The sequence below is a fragment of the Eurosta solidaginis genome, chromosome 4 (genome assembly GCF_040869045.1).
Source record: "Eurosta solidaginis isolate ZX-2024a chromosome 4, ASM4086904v1, whole genome shotgun sequence".
In the NCBI taxonomy this organism is placed as follows: Eukaryota; Metazoa; Arthropoda; class Insecta; order Diptera; family Tephritidae; genus Eurosta; species Eurosta solidaginis.
Window position 1 is genome coordinate 95,085,473 of NC_090322.1, and position 17,115 is coordinate 95,102,587.

Below are 17,115 nucleotides of genomic sequence, written 5' to 3' on the forward strand. Positions count from 1 at the left end.
TATGTCCGCAGCATTTATTTGGTGCAAATACAACATAATAATTTACACGGCCAAAGTCATAATAATTTGCACGGGTCATCAATTCTTTCTCTGATTCAAAAGCTGAACTACCAGCGCTACCGCCATCAGCTCAGTGTCATCATTGCCAGTAGCGCCAATAACACCAAACTCGTGCCTGACACACAAACTTCGTTTCACTCAATAGCGCAAGTGAAATGTACTACGCACTCACTACTAAGTAGCGTCAAAAATTCGATTGGAGTCATTTCGTCAATGAGCTACCAGTGAGCTGGCACCGCATTGGCGCTGGCGCCATGCAATTTACATCACTAAAATTGCACGAATGTCCAGGCTCATGACTTTGTTAATCCAGATGGTGAAAACGAAGACTCAAAGGAATGCAACCTTGCAAACAACAGCCGTCATTTTCAAAGTGTAAAAATTCTGATACAACGAACGCTAACGCCGTTAGGCTGTTATCGGTAAGTGTTGCATACTTTTCTGCGCACTTGATTTTGTTTTACAGATTTTTGGCGATGGAATTTTAGCTAAGCGAAAGTAGGAATTTTATTTTAAAACAGATTTAACCCACCGATGAGAGATCTGCAATAAGTAGTTGTAAACTGAACGCGGCATAGGCAAAGTTAAGTTATTTAACACTGTTTGACACAATTTTATATGTGCTCTCTGTCAAAAATACTTCAACTAACTTAGCCACATTTTATTTCGATTATGAATATGCCCCAATATATTCGGATTATGATATAATAAAATTAAAGCAAAAAATTAAATTAAAGAAAAAAAACTTTTTTTAAAACTAAGCTTTTATTATTGGTTAATAAAATTAACTTAAAAGTAAGTTGATGCATTAAAAGAAATGGATAGAATGAGAAACGTTACAAATACCTAAGTAAAGATTACGTAACTAATTTAAACAATATTTTACCCTACTAAAAATTTAAAAAAATTCCTATTTAAATTAAATTTAAGAAAAAGGCTTTTCTAAGAACAAGCTTCTATTACTTGTTAATAAAACGAACTAAAAAGTAAAAAATAAAATTAAAGAAAAAAACTTTTTTAAAAATAAGCTTTTATTATTGGTTAATAAAATTAACTAAAAAGTAAACAATAAATTGACTCTAAAGAAATATAACACTTTATAAGTTCATTGTAAGCTTTAACGATAATTAGGCTTTTTCGTCTGCGACAAAAGAATTCTATATTGTACATAATTATATATTTTTAACATTAAAACTTTACACCTAAATTATTAAACCTTACAGTTTATATCACAGTCCTAATTGTTCTAATAAAAGCGTGTTACATTGCGATAGCAAGAAAAGGAGATCCTAAATGTTCTTAATTATACCATCAAAATTCAACAACAACAACCCTTAAAATCATCGACTTCTGCCTGAAATTGCGCGATTTTTGCATCCTGCGCTTCCAGCTTCGATGTTACCCTTACTTCCTGTGCTTCTAACTGTGAAGACATTTGTGCCACCTGCAATGATAAGCGCTCCTCTTGTTCTTCCATCTTGGATGTTATGCGTGTCTCCTGCGATTCCAGTTGGGATGCCATATATGTCTTCTGTTCTTCCAGTTGAGTTTCCATCTTGGATGTTATGCGTGTCTCCTGCGATTCTAGTTGGGATGCCATATATGTCTTCTGTTCTTCGAGCTGTGTAGAAATTTGTGTTACCTGTGCTTCAATCTTCAATGTTATGCGTGTCTCCTGCGATTCCAATTGTGATGACATATACGTTTTCTGTTCTTCCATCTTGGATGTTAAACGTGTCTCCTGCGATTCCAGCTGAGATGCCACTGTCGATGTTTGAGCAGTTATTGCAGCCAATATCATGTTCAAGTCTGTGCTCGTAACTGTCTGCGATGCTTCGTTTTTCTCTTCAATTTTTGTTGTTGTTTCGTCCCCATCAGGATAAAAGACAAACTCGTCCACATCAATTCCTTGCGACTCCATTACCTCTCGTAGCCGTGCTTGAAGTTCGATCTTATTGCCGGTTGTATTTAATCCACGGTTCTCCAACTCCTTTTTCAGTTGCTGGATCTTCAATTCACTGAACTTTGCCATGTCGAAGTTGTATTCCCAATCTTCGGAATTTATTCAACAATTCCTCTTCTGACACCAATTGTAACTTTACTTTGCAAATCCTCTTATTTGCCCTTCTGCTAAGTTGGAATCACTAAACTGTTGAATAAATAACTCCAATATTGAATAATGGAAAAATGGCCTTTATTAAAATACTTCACAATAACACTTATACTTTGCAACTAGCTTGCTTAACAACGCTCGTATGGAGCAGTTACAACTAAATCGCCCAACTGTTTCCGCGAGTAATCCAAAGGTAAAAACACCACCCTTTGACGGGTCTGTTCCTTTCCAGGTCTTTAAGCTACAGTTTGAGAAGACCGAAACAGTGAACAACTGGAATGCTGAAGATAAAGTTGCTGCACTTTTCGTAGCATTGAAAGAACCAGCTGCCGAAATCTTACAGACTATTCCAGAGTACGAACGGAACAGCTATGAAGCATTGATGGCCGCTGTGGAGAGACGTTATGGAAGCGAGCATAGAAAACAGATATTCCAAATTGAGTTGCAAAACCGTCACCAAAGAGCGAATGAGACTTTGCAGGAGTTTGCCTCGGATGTTGAAAGGTTGGCACATTTGGCAAATGCGGACGCACCCGTGGAGTACACCGAGAGGGTAAAAATCCAGAGTTTTATAAATGGCCTACGGGACGTAGAAACGAAGCGAGCGACATATGCAAACCCAAAGCTGACATTTGCTGAAACGGTATCACATGCATTGACTCAGGAAACGGCCTCACTATTGAGTAAACCAGCATACAAAACTCATCCCGTGGAAGTGGAAAGACCAGATTGGGTAGACACAATTTTGGAAGCACTGAAGGGGTCACAACAGAAAAATGCCGGAGTTATTAAATGCTTCAAATGCGGGAAGTCCGGTCACATTGCACGTCATTGCGATCTTGATCCTAATAGTTCCAACAATGGGGGTGGCCGTAAACGCAAAGCTGAAGGAAATGAGCAAGAGCGTGTCGGATGTAAAGAACGAAAACTTGCCCCGGCTTTTGAATGTCCTGTGTTACTGTGTCGCAAATTGGAAGGAAATCAAGCAGTCTTACCGTCAGAGGGAATGTGGATGGCAAGGAGCGTGTACTGACTGTAGATACGGGCGCATCTCATTCCTTGATCCGATCTGACTTGGTCAACAGGAGAGTAAAACCGTTACCTGGAGCGAGGTTGCGTACGGTCACTGGCGAGTATAACCAAGTCCGGGGAGAAGTGATCTGTGAAGTCTTAATTGGGAAGGTCATGGTTTTACACAAATTCGTTGTGGCGGAGATTGTTGATGAAGTTATATTGGGAGTAGATTTCTTGGTTGACCATGACATCAAGATCGATATGCAGAGAAGGGTGATGCATTATGAGAACCAAGATGTGCCACTTAACTTCAGTTTGGAAAAAGGGTTCAGCAGCAAGCGAGTGCTGGTGGAGGAGATTCGACAGATACCACGAAAGTGAAGGAAAGTAGATCGAGCAAAGGTTGATGAATCGAATGGGCCAAATAAAGCGAAATAAAAAGTACCTGCGATAAAAACACTGTCATTGACAAACCCTAATGGACGCACTAAAACGACTGAAAGAATTTTCCAGAAAGAATGCAATGGTGGTTTCAAGCCATCGCGTACCACTGTTGTGAAACGTCAAGACGATACTGATGATGCAAAGTCAATCCATCAAGATCAAGCTCTGCGAAGTAGTTCTTTATTAGCCAAGCGGTGGGGTGCGATAAAGCCATGCGAGATAACGCCATATGGCTCTATCTCCCATCCAATTGCGAGGTAAAGCCATATGGCATTATCACGCTTCGTATTGAGAGATAATGCCATATTTTTTTTTTTGTCAATTGTGAGTTAAAGCCATATGGCCTTATCTCTCATATGAGAAGTTGAAACACCTTTCCGCGTAGGCGGCCTTCGGCCGCGCTTATAAAAAATAACCCTGGGCTACGCCATGCCAAGTCCGGATGTGTGGTGTAACCGTGGCTACCGCCACGGTGATGTCCTTCTGCTTAGTACAACCTTCTGCGCAGAAGAGTCTACTACGCAGAGGGACATCACCATGGCGGTAGCCACGGTTATACCACACACCCGGACTTGGCATGGCGTAGCCCAGGGTTATTTTTTATAAGCGAGACCCAAGGCCGCCTATGCAGAAAGGTGTTCTACGCAGAATTACTGTACATGGCGCAGCCGGTGTTGGATTGGCTAACATAACAATAAACATAAGAGTTATAAGGTAATATCAACTCGTTCACGAATGCACCGAAAATATTCCGTAAAAGGGAAAATCATATGAGAGATAAAGCCATACGAGATAACGCCATATGGCCTTATCGCTCTTTGAAATTGGAAATAAAGCCATACAGAAATTTTGGCGCGAATATGGCTTTATCTCTCTTTGAATTGAGTGATAAGGCCATATGGCGTTATCTCGCATGGCTTTATCGCACCCCACCTAGCCAAGCAACAGAGTGCGAGGGAACGATCCAGGATAATGAGTAGTAAGATGAAATACAGGTACGACAACAAGAATAATTCGGAGGGTTTCTTGGAGGGAGATTTGGTACTGTTGTACAACCCTCACCGGCGGAAAGGTGTTCCATCCAAATATCAGTGCAGTTGGGAAGGCCCGTACAAAGTTGTAAAAAGGATCAGTGATGCCATCTACCGCATACAAACAATTGTGAAACCACGAAATAGAAGGGTGGTTCATTTGGAGAGGATAGTAGCGGTTAGATCGAGAGATTCGTCTGATCGGGACGATCAGACTTAGGTGGAGGGCAGTGTCACGGATATTAGCATCACTAAGCTATACCATCACTAAGGCGGTGCTAAGGCCATGCTAAGCGGTATTTACGTCAATAATCAAATCATGTATACACATATATAAGGCAGCCGAGAGATATCACACACAGATGCATTTACTTATACGCCTATGTGTGTGCGAGAGACTGTAAACTACAAACTCACATACATCTGAGAGACGCTGAAAAGTAGACAATTGTAAACAAGTAGAAACTATATGAGAACTATAAACACACGAAATAGTTGGTAAGTTCTGGAAATATAAGCGCCTAGAAGATGCGAAGGTTGAAATCAAAGAGTATAAAAGGCGACAATTGTAGAGGCGCTGGAATTCAGTTTGATTTGAGTTGTCAAGCAGTTTCGATTAAGACGATATCTAGCGAGCAATAGCAGTATTATTTTGAAAGAGAGTTTCATTTGAGCTATAAATCAGTTTGGTTGTCAAGCAAGCTAGTTGCAAAGTATAAGTGTTATTGTGAAGTACTTTAATAAAGGCCATTTTTCTATTATTCAATATGGGAGTTATTTATTCAACAGTTTAGTGATTCGAACTTAGCAGAAGGGCAAATAAGAGGATTTGCAAGTAAATTCGTTACAGTATTATGTGTTCCAAATATGGACCAAATCGGACCACAATACGACTTTTTGTGAATATCTCGATCCTTGCGCCACCTAGCGGCGATTTTTTTCATAGGTCGCTTTCTATTCTCTTATTTATTATGTGTTCCAAATACGAGCCAAATCGGACCACAAGTACGATTTTTGAGAATATCTGCATTATTATTGCATTGTCATCGGGTTCTGAACTATATTCCAAGTTTCAAGCTTGTAGATAATCGGGAAGTTACTTAAATTTGAATTACAAAATTCGTGCCAGCCATCCAACCAGCCAGCCTGCCAAGTCAACCTAAATAAAACCATTTACTTAAAACCGATCAATAACCCTGCAAAAAACGCGAGTACTCCATGCATACATGTATGGAGTACTCGCTATGGACCAACCGAGTACTCCAAAATTAACCACAATTCATACAAAAAATATGGTCCAATTAACATTGCGATGTCCCTAGGACTGGACCATATACTCCAGCTCCGCATTACATCAAAGTAATCCATGGAGTACCCACAGTCCAATAAACATCGTGTAGTGATTACAATCGTTAAAAACGAGCAATGATCGGCTTACAATATGTTCTTGTAGGAACATGAGTTGATCCATTGCTGCATTACATTGGAGTATAATGGTAAGTACTCCAGTGGACCACATGATCCAACGATTTTTGCAGGGAATCGGCTTACAATGTGTTCGTGTAGAAACATGAGTTGGTCCATTGCTACATACAGTGGAGTATAATGGTAGGTACTCCAGTATCGCACAAGTGGACCACATGATCCAACGATTTTTGCAGGGTTGTTGCTCTCTCCAATTAACCATACCTTCAAGTCTGTTTACTTTTTCACTCAGTTTTGCATGTTCTTCTTTCAGCTGCATCAGCATTGAATTTTTGCAAGCTCAATATTTCCTCATACAACAACTGCAGTGTAATTCCGTTAGAGAATGCACCGTTCTCAGAAATTTGATTCTCATGCACTTGTTGTGTACTTTGAACCCGATCTGTTGAGCTGATGGCAAAATTGTTATTATTATTGTTTTTTTTTTTTTTTTTGCTATTGTTTACAGACGTTTAGGTATGTTTGTTTTTGGTTATTTCCACTTAATTTTTGTTTGCTGGAAACATTTGTTAAAGGTTTGGTGGCTGGCTGTGCTATAATTTTAGGATTAGTATCTGCAACTGCGGCTCCTGGTAATGGCTGCTGGTGCAGGGATTTACGACGGATGAAATTACAACTATCGCAGCGATGTTTGATGTTATTGGACTTCATGTAGTCCAAGTCTTTCGGGTTTATTTTTGCACACAAAGCATGAAAGAAGGCGCCACAATCCGCACATGCAACTTTAGCTACATCAGCGCGGTGAACCTTGTCAGGCTCGAAAATTATTTGTTTGGGTATGCGTAGTGGAACTTTTTTTCCTAAGCCCAAATCCTATCGAAAAATCGATGGCGCGATATCGGTTAATAAATCGACCCAGTCGAATGCACATACATGCAAACTGACATGTATTTTAGCAGCATGCAATTATCCCTTTTTCCATGCGTTTTGAGCGTCGGCAGTTTGCCCCCCAAAACAGCTATCTCTCCGCTGGTTACTTTTGGGCGGTCTTTGGTCGATTGTCTAGCAAGCAGACCACTTATGTTTTAGCATCGAAGCGGACCAGCAGCCACACTCATCATCAGTATTTTATTTTCTGCTCTTTATTTTCATACGCCAATAAAACCTCTGGGGACTTGCGATACTTTCCCCAAGGGTTTCTCAATTGTAGTTTGAAAGTTTTTCTGTCTGAATACTATTTCTTTTCACATACTTATCATCATCCGCGGTGTGTACGACTTTCATTATTGGGTTAACAATGCATTTTGTAGTGAACACACCATTTTGAATTTCCCGCGAGTCCACGAAAAGTGGATCGGATGAATCTCTTAAATGAAAATGTCTAAAATTTTACATCTGGGAGGAAATACAACTGTCGATGTTGGATTTGTACCGCGGCTTTTCATTACCCACCCAAAGGGAAATAATATTACTTTAATAGTTAATAACTCGCTTCTTAAGTTTCAGAAAATCTTTACCCAGAACACCATCGGATGGAATGTTAATGTCTTCATTCACTACGTGTAGTGTATGTTTAAAAGAAATATTAGAAAAATTTAAATCTACGATAGTTTTACCTAAAGTACATACTGTATTGGAAGTGACACCGGTAATGCTAATGATGTCGTTTGTATTTACGGAAATTTTTCTGTCTATACATGACAATTTTTACCAAAGATATTTCGGCTTCAGTGCCTACAAAATAGGAACAAATTTTTTTTTGCCTCGTTAAGCTGTAACTCGATAAAATCGGAATAATTCAAATTGAAACAAAAGATGTCTACTGTAGAGGAAAATCGCTTAATCGCTCACTTCGCCTTCCCCTAGTGTTCGCTCCTGAGGGGCGCATGCGTTTAAAGCGCGGACATTTGCATTCCTACCTCTTCTATTTGACGACCTTGAATTGTTACCTCTGTTGTTACCGTTATTTGGATTTGAACGTGCGTTATTATTGTTGCTGTTTTGGTACCGGCTTCCGATAGCAAATAGATATCGTTACCATTAAAATTGTTAATATATAAAAGTGACCTATCATTTCTATAATCAGTGTAGTTGCGATTCGGATAATACAACAATAACTACCATGTGAATTTCTGATTTTTTTGTTATGACGCCATGAACACTTAGCTTTGCTACTACGTCTTTCGGATCAGTAAATGCCGTTGAGGCTAAAATGGTTATCATTAAAACGGACCTTACGTTTAAACGGCACACGTTAACCGTTTGTTCCACTGCCATTTCATGAGCTTTTCCAGTGATCTCTACAATAATAAGAGACCGGTTAAGTGAGTTAGCTGGTTCTTCAATTCATTTGGTAAACACTGTGTTATTGTTAACGTATAACGCTGCTAATTTTTCTGTTACTTTTGAGTTGTCTGGTTTGATCGTATTACGTATAGCTACATTGATTTCGTTAACTTCTGCCGTTAGTGCTTCGCAGCTTTACTAACTTTGATTTTATGAACGATATCAGTGTACTGGTCATGTTTGTCTCTAAACTAATTTTATCAAGAAACGACTCGAGAGCTTCTATAAAATAAAAAAAATTAAAAAAATGTAAGGCGCGATAACCTCCGAAGAGATTTTAGGCCGAGTTTCTCTTCCAATTTGTGTCGTGCTGCTTTTTTAATTTTTCCTACAAATTGGCGGGACGGACCTACTTATTTTGTGCCGACTCCGAACGGCATCTGCGAGGCAGATGAGTTTTCATTGAGAGCTTTTCATGGCAGAAATACACTCGGAGTGCTTGCCAAACACAGCCGAGGGGCGACCCCGCTTAGAAAAATGTTCTTCTAATTGAAAAATCTTATTTCTAAAATTTTGATGTTGCTCTGCCCGGGGTGTGAAACCAGGGCATTCGGTGTGGTAGGCGAAGCACGCTACCATCACACCACTGTGGCCGCCGCATGAAGAAAAAAATTATGTTGTTCATATATATACTTATGTTCTGATGCCGTCCGTACTGCTGCTGGAAACGCTGCTGCTCGTTTGCAGCCGCAAACGCTGCTTCCGTCGAGAGCTTCTACTGTTGTTTAATATTAGGGAGTGAAGAGTTTTTGAAATACTTTATTTCTTAATTTCAAACAAATTCGCAACAATTAACTAACTTTTAAATTTTTTAAAGAAAATAAGAAATGCGCAACGAAATTTCAATTGACAAAACAGCTGACTTCGAAAATTCGAAATTCCTATTCCCCAATTATTGTTCTCCCTACGAGAAAAGAATTGGAGGAATTTTTCCGCGGAAATAATAAAATTTGAAAAATGGATTGAAAGTTATGGAATTGTTTAAAAAGTTTTAGGTTAATTTAAGTTTGAAAATGAATTGAAATAATGAAATTGTTAAACAATTAGTAGTTAATTTAGTTAGTTATGAAAAGTGATAAAAAGAATCTATACTTTACATGTTGTCTACCAATCCAACGACCAATGACTCGAAATCCACTGAAAAGTTTTCATGCGAAGAACGGGAAAAGAAGTGGGATTCTCACATGCAAATTCCAAATGGAAAAATTTATATATGAAACATGCAAAGGACGGATGTATGTATTTATCGGATTGTATGTATATATTGGAAAAGTTTGAACTATTGCAAAGTTTATAGGCAAAATGTATGCTTTTTATGTTGTAATAAAAGGAATAAGGAAAAGAAAGAAAAGAAAGGATGGCGCATCGCCATCTCCAAATTTGTGATAATTTTTTTTTCATCCGAGGATACAAGGATGCACGTATTATAGCAAGCATGTAACAAATTATACTTGAAAATCCAAATCTTTTATAGCAAATATGTAATACAAAAATTTAAATTTTCGTATATATATGTGTGTACGTATTCCAAAAAGAAACTATAAAATAAATAAATGTAAGGCGCGATAACCTCCGAAGAGATGTAAGGCCGAACTTCTCTTCCAATTTGCGTCGTGCTCCAATTTTTTTTTTTCGTATAAATTGGCGGGATAGGACCTACTTTTTTACGCCGACTCCGAACGGCATTTGCAAGGCAGATGAGTTTTCACTGAGAGCTTTTCATGGCAGAAATACACTCGGAGTGCTTGCCAAACACTGCCGAGGGACGACTCCGTCTAGAAAAATTTTCTAATTGAAAAAACTTGTTTCTAAAGTTTTTGATGTTGCCTTTTCCGGGGCGTGAACCCAGGATCTTCGGTGTGGTAGGCGGAGCACGCTACCATCACACCACGGCGGCCGCCGCATGAAGGAAAAAAATTATGTTGTTCATATTGTAACGAATTTGCTGCAAGTCGTCTTATTTGCAACCCTCTGCTAAGTTCGTATCGCTAAACTGTTGAATAAATAACTTCAATATTGAATAATACAAAATGGCCTTTATTCAAGTACTTCACAATAACACTTGCACTTTGCAACGAATAGCTTACTTAATAACCAAACTGATTGACAGCTCAAATGAAGCTCTACTATTCAAAATAATACTGCTATAGCTCGCTAGATAGCGCTTAATCCAAATCTCAAATCAAACTGAATTACTTCTTACTCGCTTGCCCCGCTTTTATAGTTTACGCTGCATACTTCTAGGCTCTTCGATTTCCAGAACTTACTAGTTGTTTCGGCTACAAAATCGCCAGCCACAACTACGTGCACAAATTATTGCTCTCTCTTGTGACAACTCAGATAAGATATATGCATGTGTTTGTGCATTGCCGCTCCGCTGCTCGTATACGTACATATGTGTAGACGCAATTATTTATTCGTTTATGTAGATACATAAAGATTGAATTATTGATGTGAATGTTTGTAGTTTACAGTCTCTCGCGCGCACATAGGCATATAAGTAAATGCATCTGTGTGTGACATCTCTCTGGGCTGCCCTATATATGTGTATACTTGATTTAATTATTAACGTAAATACTGCTTGGCATGGCCTTAGCATCGCCTTAGTGATGGGATAATTTAGTGATGCTAATATCCGTGACACTGCCCTCCACCTAAGTCTGATCGTCCCGATCAGACAAATCTCTCGATCTAAACTTTGCTAGCCTTTCCAAATGGACCACCTTCATTTTGGTTCGTGGTTTACCGATGGTTTGTATGCGGTACACTACATCGTTGATCCGTTTTACAACTTTGTATGGGCCTTCCCAATTACACTGCAATTTCGGGGACAAACCTTTTTTACGTTGTGGGTTGTATAACAGCACCAAATCTCCTTCCTGAAAACCTTCTGAATTAATTGCTTTATCATATCTGGCTTTCATTTTGTCACTCATAATCTTTGTTCGTTGCCTTATCAGATCATGTATTTCTCTTAGCTCTTCTTCCAAATCACTAGTGGATTTCCTGACATTTCTCTCCGCATTGGCATCTACCCCAAACTTCAAATCAGCTGGCAGTCTAAGGTCATTGCCAAAAATTACTTTTGCAGGGGTTTGGCCCGTTGTCTCATGCACTGCTGATCGGTAAGCCATCAAGAATAATGGTATGCGGGTATCCCATTCTTTATGGTACTTGTCCACTACTTTCCTTAAGTGCTCCTCCAATGTTCTATTGAATCGTTCTACCATACCATCGGATTGAGGATGCAATGCAGTTGTCCGTGTTTTTCGAATGCCCAATGACTTACACATTTCCTGGAACACAGCTGATTCGAAATTCCTGCCTTGGTCAGCAACCTTGCAACCCAATTGTTTATAAACACTTCTGCTACCGTTTCCGCTTCTTGATTTGGGATTGGGTATACCTCTGGCCATTTGCTGAAATAATCCATAACTACCAGTACATATTTGTTTCCGCCGTTGCTAGTAGGAAATGGGCCGGCGACATCCATAGCGATCCTTTCAAATGGCGCACCTGAGTTATATTGCTTCATCTGGCCATGACTTCGTGTTCTGGGCCCTTTCGCTCTGCTGCAAACCTCGCAGTTCGCAATCCACTCAGTGACCGACTGACGGCAACCAACCCAATAGAATCTCTGTTTAATCTTCTCGAGCGTCTTCGTGATTCCAAGATGACCTCCGCTTGGACCATTATGCAGCTCGCTGAGCACATCAGGAACCCTCTTTCTGGGAACAACTATCAGTTTATTCTTGTATCTACCATCCTCACTCTCCCATACTCGATGAAGGCAACCGGATATCAATTCTAAACTGCTCCACTGTGCCCAATATGACTTCGCAATGGGACTCTCTGCTGACATCTCTTCTCTGTTTGGTCTTTCATTTCGTTCGAGCCCTTGCATAACACGTGACAGATCTGCATATTCTAGCTGGCACTTTCTTAGCTGTTCCTTGTCCCATTCATCTGTACATGTTATAGTCATTAGCCGGACATCTATAATGTCTTCTTTAGCCTCGGCTTTTGAACAGTGCTTGCATTCCAAACTGCATGGTCTTCGTGACATTGCATCAGCATTTCCATGGGTACTACCTTATCGATGCTCAATGGAAAAAGTCGCAGCTTTGTAGTCGCTCGATCCACCGTGCCAATTGTCCTTCCGGATTACGGAACTGCAGAAGCCATTTCAACGCTGCGTGATCTGTCCTGACACGGAATCGCTGGCCGTAGAGGTATTTGTGAAAATGTTTAATGCACTCTACCAATGCCAACAGCTCTCTCCGCGTAACACAGTAGTTCCTCTCTGGTTTTCCAATCGAACGGCTGTAATATGCAACTACTTTCTCCTGTCCATCGACCAGTTGTGATAAAACGCCTCCTATAGCATATCCACTCGCATCTGTATCTAGAATAAATGTTGCTCCTGGAATCGGATATGCTAACATTGGGGCAGTGCACAAACGCTCCTTCAATGTTTGGAAAGCCACTTCTTGCTCCTTCTTCCATTCAAAAGCTTTGTTTTTTCTTGTAAGCTCATGCAGGCTATGGGCTACGCTGGAAAAATTTGGTACAAATCGGCGGTAATATGTGCACAGCCCAAGAAAACTTCTCAATTCATGTAAGTTCTGTGGTCTTGGCCAATCCTTTACAGCCTCTATTTTTTCGTTCGCAGTGCAGATGCCCTCTGTCGTTACCTTGTGACCCAAATAATTGACTTCCTTTTTAAACAGCGCACACTTTTTGGGACTTAACTTCAGACCAGCGCCAGCTATTCTCTGGAAAACTTCCTCCAAGTTCTTAAGATGTTCATCAAAGTTCTTGCCCAATACGATGATGTCGTCCAGGTACACCAAGCATGTTTTCCAATGTAGTCCTTTCAGTACCTGGTCCATGAGTCTCTCAAAAGTAGCTGGTGCATTACAAAGTCCAAAAGGCATCACTGTAAATTGCCAAAGACCATCACCGACACTGAAGGCTGTTTTCTCTTTATCTTCCTCCTTCACCTCCACTTGCCAGTAGCCGCTTTTCAAGTCCAGCGTGGAAAACCATTTCGTACCAGATAGCGAGTCCAGAGTGTCGTCAATTCTTGGCAATGGGTAGCTATCCTTTTTTGTTACGTCATACAACTTCCGGTAGTCCCAGCAAAACCTCATTTTTCCATCCTTCTTTTTTACAAGTACTACCGGTGAGCTCCATGGACTAGCTGATGGTTCGATGACGCCGCTGTCGCTCATTTCTTGAATGATTTGACTCACAACTTCCCGCTTCGCCAGTGGAACACTACGTGGAGCTTGACGGATCGGCCTCGCATCTTCAGTGTCAATCTGGTGTTTCACAACGTTGGTGCGGCCTGGTTTAGAATTATCCTGGTCAAATATGTTCGCGTACTTTAGGAGCAGTTGTTTTGCCTTACTCTGATAGGTTTCCTCTAGCCCATGCGTCCATGCCGTGATATCATTTGAAAGATCAGTATTACTAGATGAAACGTATTCCAGGAGCTGTTCACAGTTAATAACTACTTCGGCCTCTTGGCATCTTCCCAAAATAGCTCCTTTGGTCAAATTGAATGGTGACTTGAACTCATTGAGTACTCTTACCGGAATACGTCCATCTTGTTTTGTCATAGCCAGGGTTTTTCCTACAAGTATGTTCAGTGCTGATTTATTTGCTGCTTCGACAACCCACAATTTGTTTGTCCCACAATCTCCATCTACCTTTGCCCAGATGACTGCTTCTGATTTTGGTGGTATTTGCTGACTCTCTTCCACCAGCACTCGTTTATTGCTGTAGCCTTCTCGTAGCCGAAATTAAGTGGCACATCCATGTTCTTATATCGCATCGTCTTGCTTTGCATATCGATCTTGATGCCTTGGTTGATTAAGAAGTCCACTCCAATTATGATTTCATCAACAATACCTGCCACTATAAAATTTTGAAGTACCGTGACGTTCCCAATTGCTACTTCACATTCTACTTCTCCAATTACCTGGGTGTCCTCTCCCGTGGCTGTACGTAATCTTGCTCCAAGCAATGGTCTTATCTTATTGTTGACTAAATCTGATCGAATAATGGAATGGGATGCACCCGTATCTACAGTTAGTAAACTTTCTTTTCCATCCACATCTCCTCCGACAGTAAGATTGCTTGACCTTCTTCCAATTTGCGAGATAGAGATTATGGGGCATTCAATTGAGGGAGCCAGCTGTCGCCCCTTGCGGCTGACTCGCTTTAGTTTAACGATTGAGTGCATTTGGAGATTTGATCGTCTCCTTCAGGTCTGCGTTTACGGCCACCCACATTGTTGGAACTATTGGAATTGCTACTGCAATGACGTGCAATGTGACCTGGGTTACCGCACTTGAAACATTTCATAACTCCGGCATTTTTCTGTTGTGATCCCTTCAGAGCTTCCAAAATTGTATCTACCCACTCCGGCCTTTCTACTTCCACACGATGAGCTTTGTATGCTGGTTTACTCAATAATGACGCCGTTTCCTGAGTCAATGCATGGGATACCGTTTCAGAAAATGTTTGCTTTGGGTTCGCGTATGTGGCTCGCTTCGTTTCGACGTCCAGTATGCCATTTATAAAGCTCTGAATCTTCACTCTTTCCGTGTATTCCACGGGTGCATCCGCATTTGCAAGATGAGCCAATCTTTCAATGTCCGAAGCAAACTCCTGCAAAGTCTCGTTAGCTTTTTGGTAGCGGTTTTGCAATTCTATTTGAAATATCTGTTTCCTGTGTTCGCTTCCGTATCGCCGTTCTACAGCAGCCATCAATGCGTCATAACTGTTCCGTTCGTACTCTGGAATAGTCTGTAAGATTTCGGCAGCTGGTCCTTTCAATGCTACGAAGAGTGCGGCAACTTTATCTTCCACATTCCAGTTGTTCACTGCTGCGGTCTTCTCAAACTGTAGCTTAAAGACCTGGAAAGGAACAGAACCGTCAAACGATGGTGTTTTTACCTTTGGATTGCTTGCTGAAACAGCTGGGCGGTTTAGTTGTAACTGCTCCATACGACCTTTTAACGCTTCTATTTCGGCATCAATTTTGTCCTCGAGTTGTAAAATTTTTGCATCCTGCTCTTCCAGTTTCACAAAGAGCTGCGATGATACCTGTTCCGAAATTTGTGCCGACATTTCAGATATACGTGCCTCTTGCGCTTCCAGTTGAGATGCCAAATATGTCTTCTGTTCTTCCAATTGTGATGTTATACGGGTTTCCTGCGCTTCAATCTTCGATGTTATGCGTGTCTCTTGGGATTCCATCTGTGATGACATTGTCGATGTTTGAGCAGATATTGCAGCCAAAATCATGTTCAAGTCTGTGCTCGTAACTGTCTGCGATGTTTCGTTTTTCTCTTCAATTTTTGTTACTTCCTCGCCATCAAGATGAAAGTCATACTCTTCCACATCAATTCCTTCCGCTTCCATTGCCTCTCGTAGCCGTGCCCGAAGTTCAAGTTTAACGCCGCTTGTATTCAATCTACGACTCTCCAACTCCTTCTTTAGTTGCTGGATTTTCAATTCACTGAACTTTGCCATGTCCTTGTTGTCCTCTGGAATTTATTCAACAATTCCTCTTCTGACACCAATTGTAACGAATTTGCTGCAAATCGTCTTATTTGCAACCCTCTGCTAAGTTCGTATCGCTAAACTGTTGAATAAATAACTCCAATATTGAATAATACAAAATGGCCTTTATTCAAGTACTTCACAATAACACTTGCACTTTGCAACGAATAGCTTACTTAATAACCAAACTGATTGACAGCTCAAATGAAGCTCTACTATTCAAAATAATACTGCTATAGCTCGCTAGATAGCGCTTAATCCAAATCTCAAATCAAACTGAATTACTTCTTACTCGCTTGCCCCGCTTTTATAGTTTACTGCATACTTCTAGGCTCTTCGATTTCCAGAACTTACTAGTTGTTTCGGCTACAAAATCGCCAGCCACAACTACGTGCACAAATTATTGCTCTCTCTTGTGACAACTCAGATAAGATATATGCATGTGTTTGTGCATTGCCGCTCCGCTGCTCGTATACGTACATATGTGTAGACGCAATTATTTATTCGTTTATGTAGATACATAAAGATTGAATTATTGATGTGAATGTTTGTAGTTTACAGTCTCTCGCGCGCACATAGGCATATAAGTAAATGCATCTGTGTGTGACATCTCTCTGGGCTGCCCTATATATGTGTATACTTGATTTAATTATTAACGTAAATACTGCTTGGCATGGCCTTAGCATCGCCTTAGTGATGGGATAATTTAGTGATGCTAATATCCGTGACAATATATATACTTATGTTCTGATGCCGTCAGTACTGCTGCTGGAAACGCTGCTGCTCATTTGCAGCCGCAAACGATGCTTCCGTTGGTGGTGGTGTAAAATGGTGCTACAGGGCCGTTATTTTCTGGCGTGGATTTTTTGGACCGTTTTTCCGTTGAAATTAGTTGTAGTATAAATAAATTTTCATTATTTTTGTGTAAATTGTGTTAATTCCGCTGAAATTGGTTGTAGTTTTAACAAACTTTTTTTTTGTTCTATTTAAAAAATATTCACTTTAATCTCTCTGCCTCTGTACATCAAAATGAATGACGCTTCGGCCTCATGTTTTCTTTATTTTTGTGCTCTGTGACGTTAGATGCAGTTGCATTTGACAACCACG

The 17,115-nt window shown here is 40.3% G+C and overlaps 1 protein-coding gene across 3 annotated transcripts in view; it reads right to left on the minus strand.

The window, feature by feature from the left end:
- Nucleotides 1–17,115, minus strand: part of Spg7 (Paraplegin) — a 590,769-nt gene that overhangs the window by 221,800 nt on the left and 351,854 nt on the right. The gene's annotated exons all lie outside the window — the stretch shown is intronic.